The 12,503-nt window shown below is 44.7% G+C and overlaps 1 long non-coding RNA gene across 1 annotated transcript in view; it reads left to right on the plus strand.

The window, feature by feature from the left end:
- The first annotated feature begins 10,607 nt into the window (after positions 1–10,607).
- LOC117491165 overlaps positions 10,608–12,503 on the plus strand; it is a 16,738-nt gene continuing 14,842 nt past the window's right edge. Inside the window, exons 1-3 of the long non-coding RNA XR_004556742.1 lie at positions 10,608–10,632; positions 11,202–11,380; positions 12,137–12,240. This is a non-coding gene — a long non-coding RNA (uncharacterized LOC117491165). The remainder of the gene's footprint in view (positions 10,633–11,201; positions 11,381–12,136; positions 12,241–12,503) is intronic.

Raw genomic sequence — 12,503 nt, forward strand, 5'->3', positions numbered from 1 at the left:
AATCAGGACATGTTGTGTTGAGCCGCTCAGAAGCTTTCTGTGTTCTGATGTTAAGAAGAAGATGTGTTTCATCTGAGATACGACTCAGAATAAGATGATCTGACTCAACAAGATCATGCATTCTCTAAAAACAAGAGCTGATGTCTCTCTGCAGAGTTACTTCTGAAGTTATCATGTCTTATATCAGGAGTACAGACATATTCTGACTAGATATTAGACACAGATACTGGGCAAGATTTAGACTTTTTGTAGTGTGTCTCTGTTGTTGTAGATGTCCCGCCCCCTTAGCCTATCACCTACAATGTGTTGGAGCCAATAGAAGCGCGATTGTGACGTTGTGATGTCACTATGTTGACCATTGACATGCACTAACACCTATACAGAGATGGCAAAAGTACACATCCTTTACTCAAGTAGAAGTACAGATACTCGTGTTTAAAAATACTCTGGTGAAAGTAGAAGTACTGACTAAACTTCTTTACTCAAGTGAAAGTAAAGAGGGCTTTGAAATGTACTTCAGTAAAAAGTACCCATAACTAGCAGCTGTTTTAAAGAGTACCTGACCTCCCTTTATATTAATAGAACAATAATGTCATTGTTAGCTAATGAATGTTTCCATGCTGAACAACGGCAACATGACAACGTTTTCATTGGTCCCTCTTCTTTAGAGAAGACCAGGAAATGATGGATACACGGATTGTGTTCAAATCAATAGGCACGCAATGACTCTAAATAATAATGATCACGCCACCAAACACACATTCAAACTAAAGGAACCAGCCTGTTTGGGAAATGTGAGAAGTAGAAAGTACAGGTATTTGTGTTCAACATGTAAGAAGTAGAAAGTACAGGTATTTGTGTTCAACATGTAAGAAGTAGAAAGTACAGGTATTTGAGTTCAACATGTAAGAAGTAGAAAGTACAGGTATTTGTGTTCAACATGTTAGAAGTAGAAAGTACAGGTATTTGTGTTCAACATGTAAGAAGTAGAAAGTACAGGTATTTGTGTTCAACATGTTAGAAGTAGAAAGTACAGGTATTTGTGTTCAACATGTAAGAAGTAGAAAGTACAGGTATTTGTGTTCAACATGTAAGAAGTAGAAAGTACAGGTATTTGAGTTCAACATGTAAGAAGTAGAAAGTACAGGTATTTGTGTTCAACATGTAAGAAGTAGAAAGTACAGGTATTTGTGTTCAACATGTAAGAAGTAGAAAGTACAGGTATTTGTGTTCAACATGTAAGAAGTAGAAAGTACAGGTATTTGTGTTCAACATGTAAGAAGTAGAAAGTACAGGTATTTGGGTTCAACATGTAAGAAGTAGAAAGTACAGGTATTTGTGTTCAACATGTAAGAAGTAGAAAGTACAGGTATTTGTGTTCAACATGTAAGAAGTAGAAAGTACAGGTATTTGAGTTCAACATGTAAGAAGTAGAAAGTACAGGTATTTGTGTTCAAAATGTAAGAAGTAGAAAGTACAGGTATTTGGGTTCAACATGTAAGAAGTAGAAAGTACAGGTATTTGTGTTCAACATGTAAGAAGTAGAAAGTACAGGTATTTGGGTTCAACATGTAAGAAGTAGAAAGTACAGGTATTTGGGTTCAACATGTAAGAAGTAGAAAGTACAGGTATTTGGGTTCAACATGTAAGAAGTAGAAAGTACAGGTATTTGGGTTCAACATGTAAGAAGTAGAAAGTACAGGTATTTGAGTTCAACATGTAAGAAGTAGAAAGTACAGGTATTTATGGAGGAAGATATAGGCCAAATGTTTGGGGATGTGAAAGAAAAAAAAGTCAGAATTCAAACTTTTTTCTCCCCAAAAATATTTATCGTTAGTTTTTCAGACTTTTTTCACAAAATTCTGACTTTTTTCTCAGAACTAAAAACATCCCCAACATTTTTTTTCATGTGACCCTAATCCTCTTCCATAGTTATTTGTGTTAGAAATGTAAGAACTAAAGTAAAAAGTCGTCAGGAAAATAAGTAGTGGAGTAAAGTACTGATACCAGAAACATGTACTTGTACAGTAACACACACCTATAGAAAGAAGAACAGGGCCTCTTTAAATCCCGTCTCTGTTCCCAAAGCTCCGTGCAGGTGGAAAGGTTACCTGCTCCCTGAGGAGAGGAGAACCACAGCGTTGTTTCACTAAGTTAATGTTCCTAAAGAGTTACACCCTCATCAGGTTTCTCTCATCAACTCATATCACTGTCTGCTGCTCACATCTGAGGCTTTGATACGGTGGCCGACAGGTGCATTCACATCGTCTCAAGTCTCCTCATCAGGAGAAGCAGCTTCAGAAAGGAGTCAGATATAGAAACCAAATGTTCCTCATGAAGAAACATCTTCAGCAAAAACACATGCAGCGTTTAGAGAACATTCAGCAACTTGAGGAGACATGGCAGCTGGAGACCAGGGGACACTAAAGAGTGACGCACACAGCTGGGAGACCAGGGGACACTAAAGAGTGACGCACACAGCTGGAGACCAGGGGACACTAAAGAGTGACGCACACAGCTGGGAGACCAGGGGACATTAAAGAGTGACGCACACAGCTGGGAGACCAGGGGACACTAAAGAGTGACGTACACAGCTGGGAGACCAGGGGACACTAAAGAGTGACGCACACAGCTGGGAGACCAGGGGACACTAAAGAGTGACGCACACAGCTGGGAGACCAGGGGACACTAAAGAGTCACGCACACAGCTGGGAGACAAGGGGACACTAAAGAGTGACGCACACAGCTGGGAGACTAGGGGACACTAAAGAGTGACGCACACAGCTGGGAGACCAGGGGACACTAAAGAGTGACGCACACAGCTGGATAACTGTCTCTGGAAACGTACCTGAAATGTTTGATGGTCTTATTTGAACAATGTGGTCACATGACTCCTTCTGAAGTTACTGAAGTGTTGTTGCTGCTGAAGCTCTCCGTGACTCACAGGTTGAGTAACCAGATGACCTCCAGGTAGACAGAGCTGATCCTCCTTCATCCTGTTGTTCAGTCAGATCTCTGTTTAAAGCTGTCAGTGCAAACTCTGCAGGATCTGAGGAGGTAAGGCAATTCAAGGATTCAAGGCTTCAAGGCTTTTATTGTCATTCGTACATAGCTACAGATATATCAATGAAAATCTGAGGCTCCTCCAACACAATAAAACATAAAATAGTGCAATAAGAGTCAAGTGATAAGTCATGTGTCATGTGACTGTAATCTGGGGTTTTCAATCCTTACATTTCAAATGTTGATCTTTCAGAAAACCTTCCTAATATAGTTTTTCCTCATGACTCTGATTCATGATACGCCCACCCTCACACAGCTCCTGATGTGTTCAATACATGTGTGCAACTTTTTAGGTAATTGTCATGATTTTTGTTTTGTGTGTGTTTAGTTTCCTGTTTTATTTTGAAGTTCTGTTCTCCCTGTGTCTTGACCTGTCTTCCTTCCTGTGTTTGCCCTCCTCTCTGATTGTGTGATTGTGTGATTGTGTGATTGTCTGATTGTGTGATTGTCTGATTGTCTGATTGTCTGATTGTCTGATTGTGTGATTGTCTGATTGTGTGATTGTCTGATTGTCTGATTGTCTGATTGTCTGATTGTGTGATTGTCTGATTGTCTGATTGTCTGATTGTCTGATTGTCTGATTGTGTGATTGTCTGATTGTCTGATTGTCTGATTGTCTGATTGTGTGATTGTGTGATTGTCTGATTGTGTGATTGTCTGATTGTGTGATTGTGTGATTGTGTGATTGTCTGATGGTGTGATTGTGTGATTGTCTGATTGTGTGATTGTCTGATTGTGTGATTGTCTGATTGTCTGATTGTGTGATTGTGTGATTGTTTGATTGTGTGATTGTCTGATTGTGTGATTGTCTGATTGTGTGATTGTCTGATTGTGTGATTGTCTGATTGTGTTCACCTGTGTTTTGTTATTATCCAGGTGTGTATTTAGTCTTGCTTTCCCTCGTGTCCCTTGTCCTGTATGTCTTCTAGTCCGTTTGACCCCACGTTTCTGTCTGTTTTTGTATTTCCCCGCGGCTGCCTGGTTTGTTTCTGGTTTTCTCTTTTTCTTTGGTTAACCCTGCAATTTTTTGTTTTGTAGTAACAGCTAGTGGCGCCTTATGAAGCTTTGAAGCTTTCCAGCCAATTGGTTCGCAAAAGGGTTCATCCCATGAGGCTTCATCTCATGAGGCTTCATCTCATGAGGCTTCATCTCATGAGGCTTCATCATGGGCTTCATCTCATGAGGCTTCATCATGGGCTTCATCTCATGAGGCTTCATCATGGGCTTCATCTCATGGGCTTCATCTCATGAGGCTTCATCATGGGCTTCATCTCATGGGCTTCATCTCATGAGGCTTCATCATGGGCTTCATCTCATGGGCTTCATCTCATGAGGCTTCATCATGGGCTTCATCTCATGAGGCTTCATCATGAGGCTTCATCTCATGAGGCTTCATCATGGGCTTCATCTCATGAGGCTTCATCTCATGAGGCTTCATCATGGGCTTCATCTCATGAGGCTTCATCATGAGGCTTCATCTCATGAGGCTTCATCATGGGCTTCATCTCATGAGGCTTCATCATGGGCTTCATCTCATGGGCTTCATCTCATGAGGCTTCATCATGGGCTTCATCATGGGCTTCATCATGGGCTTCATCTCATGAGGCTTCATCATGGGCTTCATCTCATGGGCTTCATCTCATGAGGCTTCATCATGGGCTTCATCTCATGAGGCTTCATCATGAGGCTTCATCTCATGAGGCTTCATCATGGGCTTCATCTCATGAGGCTTCATCTCATGAGGCTTCATCATGGGCTTCATCTCATGAGGCTTCATCATGGGCTTCATCTCATGAGGCTTCATCATGGGCTTCATCTCATGAGGCTTCATCTCATGAGGCTTCATCATGGGCTTCATCTCATGAGGCTTCATCATGGGCTTCATCTCATGAGGCTTCATCATGGGCTTCATCTGAACACAAACCCCCCTGTTGGTCAAAGTGTGTAAAACAGGCGTCTCAACAGCGAGCTGTATCTCATACCGAGGTCCCAATGAGTAAAGCCTTAGAATAACTCTAAACAACGAACATGAAATCATATTTTCATGTTAACAATATTGTATTTATATTCCAGTTGAATGATTGTGATTGAAAAGCCTAAGGAGGCTGGTAAACATTGCTAAGAGGGATTTGTATTCCTTAATAATATCCGTAAACGTAACCATGTTGTATCCTGAACCACATCAAAGACTACATGAACTACATCATCTCATTTAGCTGTAGCTGTTATAAACACACACAGACGTGTTGACCAGGCGTTGAACCGGGGACCCTGCGGTCGTGAGTCAACTGCTTTCCAGCTGAGCCACAGCCCACACACTGAATCCATCTGGTTCTTATTATACATCCATGGGTATTATGAGCGTTGTGGTTCAACCGATCTGAAGCGCTTCCTGAAGCAGTCACGTGGTATCGACAGGCAGCGAGGCTTCGTTTGTCATCGGTGGCGTCACTGGCCCAAAACGATACAAGCCTCGATACAAGCTTCACAAAAAGCTTCGGGGATTACTCGACACACGCTCCGAAGCCTCGGCGCAATACGTCACATCACTAGTAACAGCTTTTATTTTTATAAAGCTTGCCTTAAGTTTAGCTGTCTGTTTATGTCACTGCGTTTGGGTCCTTACCGTCAAACCGTGACAGTGATGTGAGAAAGTATCTTCAGTAATATCTGGGCTCATTAGTTTCTCCTGTCTTTTATTTGACATGTGGCTTCATGGATAAACCCTCCTTCTAAACACTTCCTCATTTCTTTAATGCATTATTTCTCCCTCCACTATAACTTACTCCCCCCTCTCTCAAGTCCTGACTCCTCTCACTCCACTTCCTGTTTCCTCAGCGTTACTTCCTGTTCACCTGTTTCACATTTCCACCGCAGCTCGATCAGCAGTTTCATTCTGCTCCTTTTTCTTCTTCAGTCCTTTCCTCTGGATTTAAAGTGGACCTATCATGCTATATTTGAATAATATAGTGTAGGGCCATACCTATATAAGGCATATTTATACCTTTTTTTTTCAAAATACCAAACAGATCATGCATTTTAGCCATGCCTCATTTTGCTCAATTTGAAAAATGTTAGCTCTGTTTTAGCTCTGGGCAGATTCAGTGAGAACAGCACCACCTACAGGCCTGGCATATGTACTACAGCGTCTCCAGCGCTTTCGAACGGCAATGTCCGTGGCTGTCTCCTCCTGATTGGTGGAGTTGGCCCAATAGCCGTAGCGCCACCGTCCTGACGTCAGGACAGTGTTCAAATCTGGATCAGTTTTTATCAGATCCGTTGCAGCCCCTTTTTTAGAGATTTGGGTATGGGAGGAAAATAGAGAGGGTTGTGTTTTCTGACACTTGGTGAGTTCCCTGGAACACCGGGGACACATATTCATGTAGAAAAGACGTACAAAAGTGCATTTTGCATGATAGGTCCCCTTTAAGATTGTCTGCCGGGATCCGTCTCTGAAAAGTGGATCTGTTCTGCTTCACTGAACGTTCATCTTTAAGGGACATAAGCTCTACCTTAAAGACCTAAACCTAACCCTAAGATGCAAAAGTTCAAATCTAGTTTTTATGTAAAATGCAACAAATGTGGAATTCTACCTTCTAGCTTTCAGTCCGTAGCGTAGACAGATCAGGTGTCTCCCTGCAGGCCTTTGCTCTTAGAAATGAAAGGAGACGTATACATTGACATTGTCAATAACACCCCCCCCCCTCTACATTGTATATGTGAATGTATATCCCCCCCCCCTCCCCCCCATGTTATTCCCCGTCCTCCAGCTTTCCTCTGAGCTGTTTACGACATACAAAAACATGATTTCCAAACGTCTTTCACTCAGAAACCATCTTAAAATAAACCCCTAACTCTAATAATGTTTTCATTATACCTGTACATGACCCTCATCTTCATCACAGCTGAATTATGGGATGTCTCGTGTCTTTGTTCAACAGAGAAGCTTCAGAAATGTAACTCAGTGCATTTAATAAAGTAGATGTAAGGTTCTTGTATTTTCCCTTCATGCCACTTTACAGTTCAACTCGACGTGATACCTTTGTCTTTACTATATCTATTTTAAACTCATAGTTACAAGTTTCCTCACAACAAAAGATGTATGCATGAAAAACAAGAGTCATTTTAATAATGATTTAGACTTAGTTTAATTGCTTGGGTGTGGTTTTATTGTCTGCAGTGAATGAAAGGGTCTGAACTCTTCCTCTGAGAAACGTCTCTTCTGAGTGAAATCAGAGCTCTCAGCCTGCAGCGTCCTGTCAGAGACACGTCCTGTCAGAGACACGTCCTGTCAGAGAGACGTCCTGTCAGAGACACGTCCTGTCAGAGACACGTCCTGTCAGAGACACGTCCTGTCAGAGACACGTCCTGTCAGAGAGACGTCCTGTCAGAGACACGTCCTGTCCAGAGACACTCCTGTCAGAGAGACGTCCTGTCAAGAGAACAGTCCTGTCAGAGACACGTCCTGTCAGAGAGACGTCCTGTCAGAGACCCGTCCTGTCAGAGAGAACGTCCTGTCAGAGAGACGTCCTGTCAGAGACACGTCCTGTCAGGACACGTCCTGTCAGAGACGCGTCCTGTCAGAGACACGTCCTGTCAGAGACACGTCCTGTCAGAGACACGTCCTGTCAGAGACACGTCCTGTCAGAGACGTCACGTCCTGTCAGAGACACGTTCTGGCAGAGATGACGTCCTGTCAGAGACAACAACGTCCTGTCAGAGACAACGTCCTGTCAGAGACAAGCGTCCTGTCAGAGGACACGTCCTGTGTCAGAGACAACGTCCTGTCAGAGAGACGTCCTGTCAGAGAGACGTCCTGTCAGAGAGACGTCCTGTCAGAGACCACGTCCTGATCAGAGACACTTCCTGTCAGATAGACGTCCTGTCAGAGAGACGTCCTGTCAGAGACAACGTCCTGTCAGAGAGACGTCCTGTCAGACGAACGTCCTGTCCGAGAGACCGTCCTGTCAAGAGAACGTCCTGGTCAGAGACACTTCCTGTCAGAGACACGTCCTGTCAGAGAGACGTCCTGTCAGAGAGACGTCCTGTCAGAGAGACGTCCTGTCAGAGACACGTCCTGTCAGAGACCGTCTGTCAGAGACACGTCCTGTCAGAGAGACGTCCTGTCAGAGACACGTCCTGTCAGAGACACGTCCTGTCAGAGAGACGTCCTGTCAGAGACACGTCCTGTCAGAGACACGTCCTGTCAGAGAGACGTCCTGTCAGAGACGTCCTGTCAGAGACACGTCCTGTCAGAGACCGTCCTGTCAGAGACCGTCCTGTCAGAGAGACGTCCTGTCGAGAGACGTCCTGTCAGAGAGACGTCCTGTCAGAGACACGTCCTGTCAGAGAGACGTCCTGTCAGAGAGACGTCCTGTCAGAGACACGTCCTGTCAGAGAGACGTCCTGTCAGAGACGTCCTGTCAGAGAGACGTCCTGTCAGAGACACGTCCTGTCAGAGAGACGTCCTGTCAGAGAGACGTCCTGTCAGAGACACGTCCTGTCAGAGACACGTCCTGTCAGAGAGACGTCCTGTCAGAGAGACGTCCTGTCAGAGACACGTCCTGTCAGAGAGACGTCCTGTCAGAGAGACGTCCTGTCAGAGAGACGTCCTGTCAGAGAGACGTCCTGTCAGAGACACGTCCTGTCAGAGAGACGTCCTGTCAGAGACACGTCCTGTCAGAGAGACGTCCTGTCAGAGAGACGTCCTGTCAGAGACACGTCCTGTCAGAGAGACGTCCTGTCAGAGAGACGTCCTGTCAGAGACACGTCCTGTCAGAGAGACGTCCTGTCAGAGACACGTCCTGTCAGAGACACGTCCTGTCAGAGACACGTCCTGTCAGAGAGACGTCCTGTCAGAGACACGTCCTGTCAGAGAGACGTCCTGTCAGAGACACGTCCTGTCAGAGACACGTCCTGTCAGAGACACAGAGACACGTCCTGTCAGAGACACGTCCTGTCAGAGACACGTCCGGTCAGAGAGACGTCCTGTCAGAGACACGTCCTGTCAGAGACACGTCCTGTCAGAGACACGTCCTGTCAGAGACACGTCCTGTCAGAGACACGTCCTGTCAGAGAGACGTCCTGTCAGAGAGACGTCCTGTCAGAGACACGTCCTGTCAGAGACGTCCTGTCAGAGAGACGTCCTGTCAGAAGACGTCCTGTCAGAGACACGTCCTGTCAGAGAGACGTCCTGTCAGAGAGACGTCCTGTCAGAGAGACGTCCTGTCAGAGACACGTCCTGTCAGAGAGACGTCCTGTCAGAGAGACGTCCTGTCAGAGACACGTCCTGTCAGAGACACGTCCTGTCAGAGAGACGTCCTGTCAGAGAGACGTCCTGTCAGAGAGACGTCCTGTCAGAGAGACGTCCTGTCAGAGAGACGTCCTGTCAGAGACACGTCCTGTCAGAGACACGTCCTGTCAGAGACACGTCCTGTCAGAGAGACGTCCTGTCAGAGAGACGTCCTGTCAGAGAGACGTCCTGTCAGAGACACGTCCTGTCAGAGACACGTCCTGTCAGAGACGTCCTGTCAGAGACACGTCCTGTCAGAGAGACGTCCTGTCAGAGACACGTCCTGTCAGAGAGACGTCCTGTCAGAGACACGTCCTGTCAGAGACACGTCCTGTCAGAGACACGTCCTGTCAGAGACACGTCCTGTCAGAGACACGTCCTGTCAGAGACACGTCCTGTCAGAGAGACGTCCTGTCAGAGACACGTCCTGTCAGAGACACGTCCTGTCAGAGACACGTCCTGTCAGAGACACGTCCTGTCAGAGAGACGTCCTGTCAGAGACACGTCCTGTGAACTATCTGCAGACACTGGACCCTAACCCTCCAAACCTACACCTGTCTGATCCTGGACACACACACCTGTCTGATCCTGGACACACACACCTGTCTGATCCTGGACACACACACCTGTCTGATCCTGGACACACACACCTGTCATCTGCAGGAGCAGCTCTGAGACGTGTTCAGGTGACAGGAGGAAACAACAACAAGGACACATGATTATGCATTTAGTTTTATTCACTGATGTCTCTGTTCAGATCTGATGCAGCTCTGAGACGTCTGGATATCTTTTGTCTTATTATTACATCTGTTTCCAGCTCAGGTAGAAGGTGTGTGTCTGAGCCTCAGGTGTGTGACTGGATCCTGGAACATGAAGGCTTTCAGCAGTGAGTGACATGCACACACACACACACACACACACACACACACACACACACACACACACACACACACACACCTGCTCTCTCACACACCTGCAGTCCCGCCTGTAACACACCACTCTGAAGCAGCATCAGCTCTGTGAGGACCTCTGGACTGAGTCATGCAGGTTTTCCAGGTAATCTGATTCCCTCTTCTTTGAACGTGTGTTTCTCATCTCGCTGCATCAACATCATCCATTTGTTTCCTCTTGTTGTTTCAGAGCGTGGCCGTTTGGTGTCTTCTAGCTTCAGGTAATATAAAGAGTCTTTCATTAATACATGTAATCATCAGAAATCCAATGAGTGACTTCCTGTTCTTCTTCTGCAGACCTCCAGCTCTCTGCCTCTGCGCTGGGCAGTAAGCATTATTCTTTCATATTTTGCTTAATGTCATAATACTGTATGATAGGGTTTATGTCAGAAATTGAGATAAATATGACCACTTTCTGGTTCAAATGTTAGATCCTGAAAGTGTCAGAAATACAGGATCAAAAATAAATACTACACTATACACATTTTTACAATTATTATTGTTTTAAACTTCTCTAAAGTGTTTTGTTTTGCAAATGAGGCATTATCTTAATAATCCTGAGCTGATTTGCACATGCCCAGAACAGAAAAGTGAACTTTGCCAGCTTCAAAATGCTTGTTTTATTATGTAAATGTATTTGAAATGCTTGAATGACTGTGTTAACACGACGATACTTGAACTAGCAGCTCCTGCTAACATGTTGTTCATCTACATGTAGTTCACTCATTAATACAACTTATGCTAACCGTACATTAATAAATAACATATGCAATTAGCATCTGGTAGTTTATAAATGTGAGGACCCTTATGATTCATTTCTATCCTAAAGATGTGGTTCTGCTTCCTCTGAATAGATTGTGTATATAAATGCATGATTAACCCCCTGTTTCCTGCAGGCTGTAACACCGCCTGGTTGGACGATCACAGCGTCTCCAGTGTGGGAGACTCTGAGCTGATCCAGGATCTGATCCAGGACCTGAGGGGGGGGGGCGAGGGTCTGCAGAAACCCCCTTCTCATGGAGGCTCGAACCAGGTCTGGAGTCAGCGCTCTGCACACCGGGAACCACTTCCACACGTAACTAGAGGGATTGTTATTAACGATGCAAAGATATGAGTTTTTTACCTCTTTTTAGGTCCATAGGGACTTGTCTTGGGAACTGGAAGGTTCAAGTCCCGGAAAGACGAGTGAGATCTGAGATTTGGTGAAAAAGTCAGAATTTTGATATTTTGAGAAAAGGTTCAGAAAAGTCAGAATTCATACATTTTCGGACAAATGTCAGGATTTTAAGATTTTCATAAAAATTCAGAAATTTGAGGGAAAATACAGAATTTTGATGTTTCAGAGAAAAAGTTAGAATTTTGAGATTTAGACAAAAAAAATCTGAATTTTGAGGGGAAAAAAGACACTTTGATCAGTTTTGATACTTTTAGAGTAAAGTCAGGATTTTAAGATTTTCAAAACAATTCAGAATTCTTAGGAAAAAGTTCGAATTTTGAGATTTAGACAAAAAAAATGCAGACACCTCTTTTCTACTTAAAAATAAAAGACTTGATTTTCAGAAAAAAAGTCTGAATTTTGAGATTTTTTGAAAAGGTTCAGAAAAGTCAGAATTCATACATTTTGAGGAAAAAAAGTGTGTGTGTGTGTGTGTGTGTGTGTGTGTGTGTGTGTGTGTGTGTGTGTGTGTGTGTGTGTGTGTGTGTGTGTGTGTGTGTGTGTGTGTGTGTGTGTGTGTGTGTGTGTGTGTGTGTGTGTGTGTGTGTGTGTGTGTGTGTGTGTGTGTGTGTGTGTGTGTGTGTGTGTGTGTGTGTGTGTGTGTGTGTGTTGCAGCTTCAGCGCAGCAGAGGGTCTGTTGTGTCTGAACTCTGATCAGGAGGGGGGGCAGTGTGAGGACTACCAGGTGAGGTTCACCTGCTCCGGAGACTTCTGCTCAGGTAAACAGGAACACATCATATACACACCTGTATCTAAACCAGTGGTTCTCAAAGTGGGGGGCGCGGCCCCCCCTGGAGGGCGCAGAGGCATGCCAGGGGGGGCGCGAGAAATAATATGATACAGTACAGTACTATTACGTCTGGGTCTCTGTTTTTCATTAAAGCTCTGTGTGTGTGTGGAAGGAGCCATTTTGTGTGCACGAGAGAGAGAGAGAGAGAGAGAGAGAGAGAGAGAGAGAGAGAGAGAGAGAGAGAGAGAGAGA

This window comes from Trematomus bernacchii, unplaced genomic scaffold (assembly GCF_902827165.1).
Source record: "Trematomus bernacchii unplaced genomic scaffold, fTreBer1.1, whole genome shotgun sequence".
In the NCBI taxonomy this organism is placed as follows: domain Eukaryota; kingdom Metazoa; phylum Chordata; class Actinopteri; order Perciformes; family Nototheniidae; genus Trematomus; species Trematomus bernacchii.